The sequence below is a fragment of the Maniola hyperantus genome, chromosome 1 (assembly GCF_902806685.2).
Source record: "Maniola hyperantus chromosome 1, iAphHyp1.2, whole genome shotgun sequence".
NCBI lineage: Eukaryota > Metazoa > Arthropoda > Insecta > Lepidoptera > Nymphalidae > Maniola > Maniola hyperantus.
This window is the reverse complement of record NC_048536.1, coordinates 11,115,489-11,131,701: the sequence shown is the minus strand read 5'-3', so window position 1 is coordinate 11,131,701 and position 16,213 is coordinate 11,115,489. Positions and strand designations below refer to the sequence as shown.

The 16,213-nt window shown below is 35.9% G+C and overlaps 1 long non-coding RNA gene across 1 annotated transcript in view; it reads left to right on the top strand.

Moving 5' to 3' along the window:
- The first annotated feature begins 2,578 nt into the window (after nucleotides 1-2,578).
- LOC138402988 (uncharacterized) overlaps nucleotides 2,579-16,213 on the top strand; it is a 320,130-nt gene continuing 306,495 nt past the window's right edge. Inside the window, exon 1 of the long non-coding RNA XR_011237299.1 lies at nucleotides 2,579-2,609. This is a non-coding gene — a long non-coding RNA (uncharacterized lncRNA). The remainder of the gene's footprint in view (nucleotides 2,610-16,213) is intronic.

Here is a 16,213-nt window from a genome sequence, read left to right as displayed (position 1 = left end):
CATATGAAAGGTCTTTACTTGTACATTCTAAACAGATTTTTATTTATTTTTATGCATCTTAGTTTTTGAATTATCGTGCAAAATGTCGAAAAATACGAGTGTTGTACGGAACCCTCGTTGTGCGAGCCTGTCTCGCACTTAGCCGGTTTTTTGTACGTATGTTGCTGCTTGTAGCTAGTCCTTTATAACTTAAAGTTTTCCTGACGTTTACCTCATGACGTAATCAAAATATTAAGAATAGGTTGCGTAAGCCTAAGAAGTTATACACATTATTAAAAATGTTCAAAGAGCTGCATTATAGATGGGCAATTGTATTGTGGTACTGGTGATCTAATCACAATAAAATATGCAATTTGACCTGTAAAATGTCTTGTCTAAGCTATACAGTAGGTATCTACTGCATTCATCATTATCACTATGATCTACCCATCGCTGGCTCGCTATTGATAACCAGTTGAAAACCAGTAAAATAAAATGCGTTTAGCTATAGTCTACTACGCTGATCAAGTGCGGATTGGTAATTCACACATTTTTGAGAACATCATGGAGAACTCTAGGGCATGCAGGTTTCCTCACGATGTTTTCCTTGTAAGACGCACATAACTCCGAAAAGTAAGAGGCGTACCCGGGTTCGAACCCTGGATCGCGCCCGAATAGGTGGATGACGTCTTAACCACTGGGCTATTACCGCTCTACTGCATTAGTTGATAATATAGTCCGAACAAAATGACTCTTCGCGTGCCATTTTAACTCTATGGGTCAACTGTCATGTCAAAAGTACGTTTTACCTTTAAAGCAAGGTTTAAAATCGAACTATTGACATGACATTTGACACAAAAAGTTAAAATGGCGCGTGAGGAGTAAAATTTTCGCGCTATACTAAATTTTAAATTATCCCACGATATCAATCGAATAAGTGCATCGGTATTCGGTAGCCCCATCAAATTCAGAAAAGTGGTCTTATGTTAATATTTCGGCAAGATCTGATAAAATGGAGTCTGAATAAATCTGTGCGAACCGGTTTAAAAATAAATAAAAAATATACACATTTATCTATGGCTGACGAAAATTTAAAGACCAACATTCTTGTTCCTTATTAACTCTCTCTTTCGCATTCTCGGCAGAGATAAATCTTTATCCACTCTCGACTCATTACTAGTTAATCTTATTTCAATTAAATAGCCATAATGTATAATAGCGAGCGTGTGTGTAACATCGCATTACACTCGAGTATACGCAACACCCGTTTATTCATTATTCGGGCAATTTATCAGCCACTGCGTCCTTTGCCCGATGCCGCGGATAAATTTAATTTTATTTTAACGGCGTCAGTATTCAAATTTATGTAATCAATCACCGGATTGTTATGAAAGTGTGCGATACACGACGATTTCTCGGCCAAATTTGCATCATCACTGCAACGAGGTTAAGTGTTCATTGCACCCACTCTATGATTATGTGTTGCTAGCACAACTAGCCCAGCTAGTCCGAGCTTACCTTTTAGAGACCTACTTAGTGATTTTACTTGATTTTTATCTGCGTTATAATTGGTAGAGTTATATAGGTGTAAGTAAGTAGATAATGTATTAGTATGACTATTCCTATACAAGTAGGTATATGCCTAGTATTGTCGTCTCACAGGTAGGACCTAGATCCCTGTTAGACAACAATACTTGATAGATATTGTTATAATTCAATATATCCTCTTGTACCCAACAATCTCTATGCTTGATAGACATTTATTGCTGGACAATGGACATAATATAGGTCTTTTGTAGCGCTGCACCGTACTCATTCGATGTCGTCTGTCCACTGTCTAGTGGAGGGCTGGAGGGGTCTTCCAACGCTGCTCTTTCCGGTTCAAGGTCACTATTTCAGCATCTGAGGACCCAAGTGTGCACTTCTTTTGAAATATTATGATTATGTAACATTTTTAAAGGGCTTAGAAGTAACGTAAAATAGTGTTAGAGAGTTGTATATGTATAATGATAACATTATGTAATAATAAGTAAGTATAGAAGGATGACCACTCCTATCAGGCAGAGGTAATGGCAATCCATAGGTACCTACTTGTAGATGAAGCGCCGTTTTAATGATGATACCACTTGAGATCCTATTATATTAAATGCAACATCAACATGCGCTTTAAATTTAAATGACTGCAATTCATCATTGTTGAAATGAGATTTCTTCAAAGCTCTTATTCAAATGTCAAATCGAAGCTTATTAGATATAATGGTCCTATTATAATATTATTTCAATGGACCGGTTTAATTAAAAAATAATTTTGCTATTAAATTAGAATATTACAATTATTCACTAAATAACTAATGTTTTTTTTAAACAAATTCACGTTTTACTGCGATATAACTTGACTACTAACACTGACTTCAAAAATGGAAGTGCGCTCTATCTTACAGGGGTACCTACCCTTAGGGGGGTAGGGGGTTAGGTAGATATAAATACTTAGTAAGATTATAGTGCACGACAAACAAGTAGTCCAATCTGAACACGAGGCGTAGTAGGTATGACTGCGCATTGTACAAAAACAGATCTCAGATCGATGACCTGTGCAAATCGCCATGTTGCAACTTTAGATTGGATCACTTGTTTTGAGCGCACCAATACATCGCGGCATACATTTCGCGGCTTTGAACTTCTGAAATTCTTAGCGGTACGAATTAGCCCGCATGATGGTAACCTGCCGTCTCTGCCTAAGCCTTCAACCACCAGCTTATCTAAGCCAATTGAAGAAACGTTTTCAAACTGACGCAACAAAAAAAACCTTTACCAAATCAAACCTTCCACAGTCCATTTATACGACAACAGTGAACACCACACACCGCTGGGCCACTAAGTTACTTGCACGAATTCATCAATTATAATAAATGCATGATTGATAAGGATATGAAAGAATAACTATTGAAATGGAATACATTTTAAGTTAGACAATTAAATATTTGAGCACTCATAGCGCATTACATGCCATATTTCTCTCGATTCATTTCTCCGAAAAGGTAGCTCAATGGACACTTATCTCAATAAATGAGCTATTATTCCAACCAAGTAGTTTCACTTTAGGCGTTATCTATTACTACATTGTCCTATGCATCAGTCAACCACAATCTTATCTGCATATCGTGGGAGCCGATACTCGTGACGAGTATAGCCGTTTAAATCAATGCGTTGCGGTCACTTCAGTATATAAGGCATTCTATATGGGTAGGAGATTGGCAGAGTACATTAATATAATCGGCAAAGTTGGATGACGCATGCATCAATACCTTCCGGTTCAATTGCAAGTGGACTCGAACTGGTGATCCTAATCCGAAACTAGAATTTAGACCTACATCCATCTCTACCGATTCATACTAATATTATAAAATCCAAAAGTGTGTCTGTCTGTCCTTTCCTTTATACGGCCCATCTTTGTGCCTTATTTTAACAAAATTTGACACAGCGATAGCTTGAATTCCAGAGATGGACATATGCTACATTTTATCGCATAAAGTAAAAGAGTTCCCACGGGATTCAATTAACTAATTTATTGTCAAAACACGTAAAATGGAATGTTGTTACTAGTTAGGTACTAGTTAGAATGATATTATCGTAAGATTCCCAGATCCGCCTCATTAGACACTATCGTGTTTCCAATCAGGTCTATATTTGTGACATGCAAATCGTGAACTTAGGACCCCGTTATTTTACCTAGAGGTAGGTACCTATTTGAACCGTAGAGTACGATATTGCCAGAATAGGAAATCTATGGAAAAATAAGAAGATAGGAATGAAAAGTATTCTCCCAAATTAACAAAACAGAACTGTGTACTTGAAAACTAAGTCATATTTATGAATTTAATTCCGTCTTGTTTTTGTACAAGGGTTTCTATTAATAAGCATTATTTTGGCAAAGGCTACCAAGTGGCTTTTGTCAAGGCAACCTAGTGAAACTTACTTGTACCTTTATCGTTTCATGCAACTTAGTAGATAGTGGAAGAAAAACAGAGAGTTTGGCCTCGTGAGAAGTGAGAACTGAGTAGGTATGATGTCCCCCCAATCTAATCTTTCAAATAGCCTTCGATAGGTGGTTGTTTCTTCCTCTGTGTCTATAGAGGGCAAAGAGTGCCTGAAACTTAATAATAATAAAGATACTTAGGTGCACTTGAAATGACAACGCTTTTCTCTAAAAGCTTGCGAAAAAATGTGAAAATCCATGTAGAATGTAGGTAGAATGATCTTCGTAAATAGAAGAAAGAACCAGTAAGAAACTCGCGGTTGCCCTTTTTATGAGATTCTTATATACTTATCATAGCTTGGCTTTATTTCAATAAGTAGGTAGGCATTGTTATTATCATACTTGATCAATTTATTTAGATTGATATATTATATTATAAAAGGAGTATTATGGAAATTAGGTACATTTATTTTCACAACTATTGATTATTTCGGGCCTATTCTTATGCAAAACAGTTTCGAGATCAAAATTGTATTATTTACTCTTGACATACATTCTCAAAAAACATTTTTATTTACGATGTTACTTTAGTTTTAATATCTGCCTACCTCCGTTATTTTCTAAAGATTATTGCTTTTATAACTCTATATTAAGAATCTAAAATCTATATTTTTAAGCACCTACCTATACCGTTTGACGATGACTCCTGAAATAGCTGCGCAGTGTAGGAGAGGATATGGCTATGGAGGCAATGAATTTCTTGGTATAATACTTATATGCATTTTGTTTCGTTAATAATCTAAATGTATTAAAGGAAAAGCTGACTAACTGACTGACTGATCTATCAACGCACAGCCCAAACTACTGACGGGTCGGGCTGAAATTCGGCATGCAGATAGCTACTATTATGTAGACATCCGCTAAGAAAGGATTTTTGAAAATTCCCCCCTAAAGGGTAAAATAGGGTTTTGAAATTTGTGTAGTCCAAGAGGATGAAGTTGTGGGCATAAGCTAGTAGGTATGTAATATGATTTGATCCAATTTTTTATATACAACTATATTTATATCGTAGTAATAGTAAATTATTCGAAGTTAGCTCGCTACCATTTTAAACTGCATTATCATATTTTACCACCGTCAAATCGCTGCCAAGGGCTAACTTCTTGTAATGGAATAAAAAAACACCTCATGCACTGTCCGATTAGCTATCTACTATCTAATCAAACGGTATGACTTGGTAAAATTCATCTAAGTATATTAGGTACATTAATGTTGGGGTCCCAGAATGGTGACCATTGACCTCGCAACGGAAACCGCAGCGTTGGAGGGCCCACCAGGTCCTAGGTGGACGGACGACATCAAACAAGTCGCAGGGAGCCGCTGGATTCAGGAGGTGCAAGACCGTGGCGTGCAGAAGTTCCTACAAGAGACCTATGTCCAGCAGTGGACGTCTATCGGTTGATAGTGATGATGATGATTATATTAACACCTCTTGATTCCCATCAAAACGGGTATCTAGTTAAACAAGGGTTAAATCACTTTCATAAACGTCTGCGCGATATTTATTACCAGCTTTATTATTCAAGGATTACTTCTAGGGCTGACACCTGTATTTAAATATGTCATTCGTAAAATAGCGAAACAAATAAATGAAATATTATTTTCTGTATTTATTTTACATAGATTTATAACGTATTTATACTTTGGTTACTAATATGTATGCAATATCTAAAATTATAGAGAGTGAGTACGTGATATCTAGGTTATAAATATTTTATTTAAAGTAAGTACCTACTTGTTCCGTTTAACAAATCAATTATAATCATTGACTTATATATTACTTCGTAAGGACAGAGCCATTGAACAAGCAAAATGGCACCGACTCGTTGGTCCTAAACTGTTTATTTAGCACCAATGCAACCTCAGTGACGTCTGGATTTCAAACGGGTTGTTCATTAGTATCTAAGAGGTGGCGCTGATTTATTTGGTTCCAAAACCGTGAAAAATTTTGTGCGCTTGGGCATATCTTGTCATTTATATCGATGATTATAATTTATTAAATAAATTTTATGTATATTAATGTAAGTATGTGAGTATTACAACCCTAACTGGGTCTTAGCCGTCGCCAGACATCATCAGTTTGATGTTCTCACACTATCAGATAAATTAGTCTAGAATCTAGATACTAAGTCTGCGAGCGGTGACTGAGCTTTTAATCTTTTGCTTTCTAACGATGATTTAATTATATTAGGTGATCTTCAATTATTATGCTAATTATAATAACGATTATACAAGTAGTAATTATATGTAGGTACCTATATGTATGTTATATTTCATTTCTCTGTCCTGACTTATGCAATAACGAATGTTTATGTAATCTATAATAATAATTAGCATATAATGTGATAACTATAAAAATCTCCGATCATCTAAGTCTTATAAAAATAATCACTGTTTATAAACGAAAAGAAAACGTCGATAAAAAACGACTGTAGTCCGAAACCCTCGGTGCGCGAGTTTGACTCGCACTTGGCCAGTTTTTTATACCTATCAATCTAAGTATAAATCAAACCAAAATCTCTTGCACGCGAGGCTATATTTCGAAACACTGGGCTAGAGAGACTTTATGATGATGCTGAATGTGGTGATTAATTCACGAAAATGTTAACAAGGTTAAACTTTAATAACGAATCAGTAGGTGCGTTATTTTAATTACTTAAGCTAGAATTAATTTAAGCGCTAAGGTAGAATTAGTAGACAATAAATAACTTTCCTTTCGAAATTAATTTAAATTTACCTATTTAAATATTTTTATATCATTAATTTTGATAAATTAAGTTTTCATTTATAAGTATCTAATAATAAGCGGTTTCTATACATGAAAATAAATTTTCGTGAAAAAAATATATAAATTACTTCTCATTTAAGTACATGGACACCTAACCTACGTTATGAGGAGTTATCATAAGATAATTGCTAATTTATTCATACGGAAACGCGTAACCGCAAGTTCTTTGTAAGTAAAAACCGTATCAACCGCACCCTGACCGAGCGCTGACCTTGTTCCCTTAATGTATCCTAATTTCACCGCACTCGCTTTAAACACACGCCGAGGCATGCACAGTGGTGTGAGTAACTGTACTAAGTTGGAAAAAAATTAAGTAATTCTTAATTAAATTATCCATGATCCAAATGAGAAAAGTCTCTTTAGTTCACACATTTCACTATAACTTTTATTTTGTAACGAATGGATAAAAGAGAATTTATAGGTAGGTAATTATGTAGTAGGTAAAAAAGAATGGTAATTTATTATTGTTAGGTACACTGTACTGGTTAAATCATATTTTTCTGTTTTGTTACAGTTTTAAGCATCACTTAAGCTAAAGATACAAACTAGCTGTTTTTAATGATTTTAAACTTATTTCGTAGCATAACGACATAATTATAATGTTTTAGTCTAAAACTAGGATTATAACTACTATTTTTATAATTTTCACTCATTGCAACATTCAAATTATATTCTAAACGTTAGAACAATTCTTTAACTTTGAATTGAATCTAAAGATTTATCATAATAATATAACAATTATATGTATTATGGGTTACAATCCAAGTAATAGGTACTCATGCGATAATTAGAATAATTTTATTACTTTTATTAATTTTAAAAATCAGATAATTTAATAAATGAAATCAAGTTGTCTTCTAACAATTTCGAACTAAATTGACAGTTCCACAAATAGTGCCACACATTTCACATTGTTCTCTACAGAAAAGCAAGTTTGAGATCTATTTAGGCTTTATTATAACAGATATAACCCCACTGTCCATCGCCAAAAGCCAGCTCGTCATGTTTGCACGACTTGCCGATAAATTAATACTGTCCGAGCGCTCTTGAGAGTGAGACACGCACGACTCAAGTCATCCTGCTGACGGTGTGACAACACACGACGCAAGTGATGGCAATTTTTCATGTTCTTGTCATATAAGATCGGCTTGATTTAATAGAGAGAGTTTTTTAAACAGATGCAGTGGTCCCACATACACACAAAGTCATAAAATTCGCACTCTTTCTTTATATTAATATTAGTATACGTTCCCATTTAAGATGTAGGTACCGCGAATGCGGAGATGGTCCATAGGTACAAACGGATTGAGCTGATTAGCGAAAGCGATTGAATCTTGGGCCGAAGGGCAGATAACTGATAAGCGGCGACGTCTGCGGCGCATGCGTAATTAGAGACAAACAGAAAATAATTGGCCGCAATCACGCGGTATAACTGGTATGAGAACGTGCTGGGGCGGTACTGGCGATGCGATTTACTAGCGCGCCGGAAGCTCCCTAGGCCTTTCAGCGCCGTTGTTTGTTAGACGAAGATGCGCGATTTGATTCTCAATAAATATATTACCGTTATTTGTTTGTAGATAGTATCAGGATGAAGAGCCTCAATAGCTCAACGGGTAAAGGAGTGCACTATTGTCGTACCTTCTCCTAGCACAAGCTTGATGCTTAGTTGGAGAGGAATAAGGAATATTAGTCATTTACCATGGCTAATATTCTTTTTAAAAAAAATCATGCTTCAGTAATCTGCAAATACAGTTCTAAGATTTCATGTGATTACGCTATTGAACCTAAGATCTCCGGCCTGTGAGGTTTAACCAAATATCTAAGCTTTTATTATAAAACAGAAACTGATTGACTGAGCTAAAACTGCTGGGTCTAGAAAATTGCGATTTGGCATGTAGGTTCTCTCTGTAATGTAGACCTTTAAAAGAAATAATTTTAAGAAATTAAAAATGACCTTTATAAGACCAAAATTCACGTGCAAAGAAGTCACGGGATATAGAGCTAGTTTTGACTATAAAATCAATTCTTAATATTAATAGGTTAGATATTATGTATTGTTATCTGTAGGTACATCGCTCGAACGCTAAACTGATCTTAAAGTTAAGATAGCTTCCATCCTGGACACGGACCTTTTTATCCCCAAAAAACTACTAAACTTATCTTTACAATAAAGTACCTACTCACATACTGAGAACATTTTTAAATTGCTGCATTTTATATTCTTCTAAATAAAAGCCTTATTTAAATAAATAAAACCACTACACACTAAAATATATATTTATAAGGTACCAACAGTTGTAAAGCAATGATAAGAAATTAATACTTGTGAAGCACAAATTATGATAATTTAATTTAAAATAAAAATATTGAAATAGCCATGAATTATTTAATTATATAAATTTATCATAGAAAAACATTTTTCATAATATTAGCAATTGAAATAACTAATGATAAATGAGCAACAATCAATCACTGATTCTTGGGGCGTAGGTCAAACCAAACAAAGCTGACAACATAACCATTGCACAAACGTATATATTCCTTATCTAATAAAGGAAATCTTTCAGATCAGCATAAATACTGTAATGCACAACGTGGAATGTGGAATGAAATGAACGAAAGCTAGACTAGCATTGGTTTGAAATACAAATCTTTATACCTATGTTTAAATATTTATATTAATGTCGAGGAATATCGCATCTCCTGATTAAATCTGCGATGGTTTTACATACAAGGTCTACTGCAGCCTAGAGCTGTTTTTAGACGGACAGACAGACATGACGAATCTATAAGGGTTCCGTTTTTTGCCATTCGGCTACGGAACCCGAATAAAAAGCACATAACTCCGATAAGTTACAGGTGCGTGCCCGGGATCGAACCCCCGACCTCCGATTAGAAGGCGGATGTCCTAACCACTAGGCTATCACAGCTTTTTATAGGATAATATACTTAGTCGTAATTAAAACTAATAAATTAACATAATGCACATAGTCATCGTGTCGCGTACCTACTCTATCGCAAGGTAGCGATAACCGTCCGTGAAGTTTGGTGATTAAACGACACCCTAAAATAATTAATTCATTTTTGAGATACAACATTATAATTAAATGTATAACGTGTTTCATCTTGTGTCACTGACGTAACGTATTATCATGACCTTGTGTTAGGATTGAAAGCAACAATTAAAGATTAAGTCACACCGCTCGGTAGCGTGGAATGGAAATAGGCTTCGATTAAAACATAAATAGGTATGCAAATGGACTGAATGACGCTCTAATAGCTGGAAATAATATTGAACACAAATTAGGAATTAGAGATTTATGCTTTGGCCAATAACAATAATTTTTAGAAAGGCGTTTGGTTATAAATATTAGGTAAGTGGGTAGGTATATGTATAGTGCGTACAAAATGAGAACTCACTCGCCATTTTAACTTTATGTGTGAACTGTCATGTAAATAACTGGCCAAGTGCTAGTCGGACTCGCGCACGAAGCGTTAAAAAATCACGTTTGTTGTATGGGAGCCCCATTAAATATTTGTTTTATTTTCATTATTTATTTATATTAATTTATTAAGTGAATATAATATAACTAAATATTATGTGAATATTTCAAGCGTCTTACCTGTTGCCGTTATCAATATCGAGCAAAAACTAGCAAAAATCAAGTTTGTTGTATGAGAGCCCTTTTAAATATTTATTTTATTCTGTTTTTTAGTATTGGTTGTTATAGCGGCAACAGAAATACATCATCTGTGAAAATTTCAACTATCTAACTACCACGGTTCATGAGATACAACCTGGTGACAGACGGACAGACAGACAGACGGGTGGAAAGCGGAGTCTTAGTAATAGGCTCCTGTTTTACCCTTTGGGTACGGAACCCTAAAAATACGGCTCACCGAGGACTAAAATCGTACTATTGACAATATGACGATTGACACAAAGTTAAACTGGCGAGTGAGATCTCATTTTGTATGCATTATACTTCGTATTGTTGTTATGTAATTAGATATTTAACGCAATGTTGTTATATTAATGTCTCAATGGGAAAATTTAGATAGGTACAGGAAATTTGGTAGTAGCTAAGTACTTACTTACCTATACTACCTACTTATAGGATTATAGGATTTATTATTTATAGGTTTTTTTTTAAGTAAATTATTAATACAGGCAGGGAGACTTTTCTTTTGTACCCTTCAAAAAGGTACAAAATATTAACAAATAATTTATCAAAACACATGCATAATAGTTTTGTTCCTCAGTTCACTCAAGGCATTAGGTGCACTTAACCTGCACTTAATGAAATTACTAAAATTGACTCTGAAATAGCAGCAGAAAATCATAGACTAAGCTCCAATAAAATTCGTAGGTACATCAAATTAGATGTGAATGAAAACATACGAAATTGCAACTAAAACAGGCTGTTTATCGGCTAAGTGTATCATTATGATTGTTATAAGTCGTTATTTCCACGATACGTGAGGTGAGCCCCAGAGCTGGCTCTCACCTCGGAGACGGGGCGCCGGATTAACGACACGAAATCAATGTTTGTACACGTCCGACCTCTTCCGATAATAGGAGCTGATCGATCTGCGAGGCGGTAAATTGCAAGACATACCTACTTGGGACTTAACAAAGAAGTTGTATATCATTGAAACGTGTACCTGTAAAGCGAACACTATAATTGTCACATTCAATGCACATAACATTTTGTGCTTTTGCATCCGCTACTCACCATCGCAATTTATTGTCGTATTAATAGTGAACCAGCTTGTAAATGATATTTAGGAAACTAATCCAACCAATATATTCTGCATTAGATAAAGATCAAATTGAATAAATACTAGAAGATCAGCAATTCGTCTTACGCTTACGAAAGGTAATGAATCAATCTGGAAGACGTAGGGTTTCCACAAACATGTCCAAGCACTCAATCCGCGGCCGGAGGCGGTGAGTGCCTTAATTGACATGTGTCAGAATGTATACGGTTGACCCACAGGTCACGTGAGAATAGAGTATCTCGCATTCCACCACTTTCGCCAATACACGTACAGGCCCCGGGCTAGTGAGCTATTGTAAATTAGAAACTATAACCATCAATCAAGCCTAACAATAGCCAACAATAAGCATAATATCTAGGTCAGTTATCACAATTTAACGATATTATTGTTGTTTTTTTGTTTTTTGAGCTACTAATAATGGTTGTTGATATCAACAATGTAATCTATTTTTCTCTTCCAGTGAAAAATTTTATACATTCCTGCGCTCATTGAGCCGGCAGGGATTAGTCGGGATGATGGCAAGAGACCTAATGGATTGACGCTGGTTCTCTGGGAACGGGGACGGGCATTAATGTGGGACACATTGGCCCCGTGTCATATCAGGGAAACAGAATCAAGACCGGGAGCCGCAGCAGAAACGGCTGAAAATGGCAAGCGGCGCAAATATGCCTCTTTTATCGAGAGTTACATTTTTGTTAGTAGCTAAGTAGATATCTCAGTGTCGACAAGAGAAAACTATTTTCAAACGTTACAGCGGAAAATACTCTAATCATTGTGTTGTAAAGCTTTGTAATCGACACAGCATATTTCCCTCGCGGCTGCGGCCGGTATTTTTGCAGTCCCGAACGACGCTAAACTTTGATCTTATTGTGAAGTTGAGCCCACTTGTGCGTCTCAAAAATAATAATGGTAGTTCTAGTGATACCTCATCATTCGTAAAGCCACAGACCTTGCTCTTTCTATAATATTGTGTCAGTTTTCACAAAAATAGGCAGGGTCCGTGGTTGGTAATGGTATAATACATGTAAGTTATTGTGCATACCTATTAAAGTATCGAAATACTTGGACCTGGTTCACGAGATTACCGCCATGGATGGAGTGTTGACTCAGCGATTATTGTACCGATAGTTTCGACCATATCTTGAAAAACTATCGCTTATCTAATCGCTAATCGCTTAATGCGATCAAGGGTAAGATATAGAAGAAAGAAGGAGACAGTGGTTCTTCAGACGGCACGCATTGTGAGGTGGTTCCTTACTCTGGAATCCTGATCCCTGATCACTGGTAGCTTGAGTCCTTACCCCGCTGCTAGTGGGACCCATTTTATCATATTTTTAGTTAATGTTTTTGTTGTCGGTTCTGTTACTTTATTTATCTGTTGTTTCTTTTATTTTATTTTTTGTTGTTTCTGTTCTCTTATTTTATTGTTTATTGTTTCTGTTATTTTCCTTTTTGTTACTAATTTATGTTATGTTATTTTTGTAAATATTTTTAAAAACAGTGAGATATGTAAATAAATGAGAGAAGATTATTAACTTCAGGATGAATAGCATATCTCTAGTTATTACGTACTCTTGGAGTGTACAAATTAATATTGTTAGGTCACCTAGGTATATGAGTTTCACAACCAGGCTTGGTTATGAAAAATAGTATTTATCAATTTGCCAATTAATTCTCTAATTCATCTCAAAATTTCAAATGTTATTCAAAAAAGATCAAAACGAATAAATAGCACGTGAAAAAATTGAGTGTAAATAAATATTGAGCCAAAAAAAAGATTGTCGGTCTACTTCCCTTAGCCAACTTACGGCTGAGCTTTAACGATTGAAGCTTCAGGCAACAACTATCGATTGATAATTACGATACTAAAGCCATTGTCTGGAACCTCCGTAAGAGTGAAATAGCCTTCAATAAATACTTTTAAGGTAGTCATTTTCTCTTCACGTTCTGCAGAAACAATGCAGGAAAAGATAAACATTAATCTTCACTGAAAGTGACATTAGGTATTTCAATATAAATAAATATTTATGTATATTTTGTTTGCGTGTCTAATAAAGATTTGTATAGGCGATCAATTATGCAAAATAGAAGCAGTTTGTGTAATTTTACTAAGCTTATAGAACTGAAATATATTCTACCTTTTTGGTATGATATGTTTTGGTATGTAGGTAGGTATATGCTTACGGTCATATCCATATATCAACCTAATTTATTTCTTAGGAGCTGCTTAAAAACCGACTGTTTTTGGAGGTTTTTGGCATTATTTTGCTGTATGGATAAATCAAACGCGCAGATACAAGTTAGCCCTTGACTGCAATCTCACCTGGTGGTAAGTGATGATGCAATGTAAGATGGATGCGGGCTAACCTGGAAGGGGTATGGCAGTAATTATTAAACTAATACCCCTTCGGTTTCTACACGGCATCGTATCGGAATTCGGTATGCTTAATCGCTTGGCAACACGGCTTTGCCGGTAGGGTGGTAACTAGCCACGGCCAAAGCCTTCCACTAGACCAGACAAGAAATTTAGACATAAAATTCCAAACCCCTGCCGGGAATCGAACCTGGGACCTTCCAGTAACAAGACCACAGCGCTTACGACTGCGCCAGGGAGCTCGTCAAGTATAGTTTCAGAACTTTTCCAAGAGCACTGAAGCAGACTCTTGACCATAAAACTGACGCTTACGAGACGTACCTATAACGTATCTACATAAGCGTCCTTATATTTTCTTATAGGAGAATTTGTACCAAATACATGTTGGTTGTTTAGTGATATAATCGTACCGCTAAACGACATAGCCGCCCGTATTGCTCTATAGAACTGTTCTTCACATTACCATCCAGATATATCGTACTCATACCTATCTATTAGCTATACAAAAGAGACATTCCCCCGTACCTACTTACCTATAATTTCAAGACAGCTTCTTCACCTGCATCAGAGTTAAGATACGGTAATGTAAAATAATAAATAAAATAAATTAGTCACGCAATCACTGTAACAATAGTAAGATACAAATTCAATTCATTGTAGCTCGAGGCAGACGATACGTTGACGCAATACAAAACAATGGGGTTTCGGTTCACCGACCTTTCGGGATCTGTGACAACGCCGCGAAAATATGGGCACAGCATAGCTTAGATGGGACCTTGTGCACTTAAGCTGCTTCTACACTGCGTTACATTAACTGGGTCAGTAATAATGTTTTGAGAAAACACCAGTAAATGGAAATCCGATCCGACGTAAGAAAGAGTCTTAGAAAATGAGAGCAGCATAAGCAGCAGACTTGGTGAATCTGAAATTATATTTGCAAGACAAAAATCACAATGTACCTATCAGGTATGTAGGCATCTCTAAGTAAGCCTATTTCCAGTACTTATTAGTAATGTTATGGAAAAGGCTACCTGCCTACCTACTTTAGCTTACCTGCTTACCTATACCTACTTAGTGATAGATTCAATAGACCACTTCAGCATATTTGATGACGTCTCTCGTAACTTATTTGACCCATTTCGTATTATACCTTGGATTTTACCGCATTATTATCTCAAGAAAAACCCTTCCAAGTTCCAATATGTGCTGTGTGGTGGAAGGCGCACTAGGTAAGTAGATAGCTACCCGTCGATGCAGAAAGAATAACATTATTTGGTACCCTGCACACTGTACGGGTAGGTAAGTAACGCTTATTCCGTCTATCCACTCTAAAACAGTCAGCCTAGGGTTTGTACTCTGAAATGTGTGTCCACCGCGAACTAAAAAATAATGATATGCAAAATCCGTCAATAAAGTTGATAGACGGACACACATTTCCGAGTATACAGTAGAGTATAGGTAAGTACACCGTATATAAAATAGGTAATACTACATATTTTAGATTGATCACCATTAATTCTATCAACCAAAATTAAGGTTCTAGTGTACTTCTGTCAAAGGATTAGAATGACTTAATTAAATGTGTTATTTTTAGTTACGAAATATTATCGCTCGACAACACACGATGACGAGGGAACAGCGCGCCGCTCGTGCTAGGATACGCCCCATTCAATTAGGTATTGTGTTGAATTTGAAATTAGATTCTAAGTATAGGACAGTTATTGGTTGTTGAGTAATTGAAATGACGTTCTTTATGAGTCACGGAGTAATGTTTACCGTAAGCAGCAACGTCATCGACAACACCCCTTAGTTAGCTATTGTGCACCAGCTTACAAAATAGCAACCTGTATCAACAAAATCTAAGCTGAAAATTATAAATAGGTAAGTAAGTAGTGTAGAGCAATGATGGCCTATTGGTTACGACATCGGCCTTCTATTCGGGTCCGGGATTCGATTCTGGGCAAGCATCTCTAACTTTTCGGAGTTATGTGTTTACGCAATTAATAAATATCACTTGCTTTAACGGTGAAGGAAAACATTGTGAGGAAACCTGCATGCTTGAGAGTTCATGCCAAGTCTGTCAATCCACATTGGGCCAGCGAGGTAAATTATGGCCAAGCCCTTCTGATTCTGAAAGAAAACCATTGCTCAGTAGTGAGCCGGCGATGAATTGATCATGATGAAGTAGGTGTTCATTTTAAGCTTTGTATATAAGCATTGGGTATAATTTTGCTTTTAAAAATGTTCAAGTAAA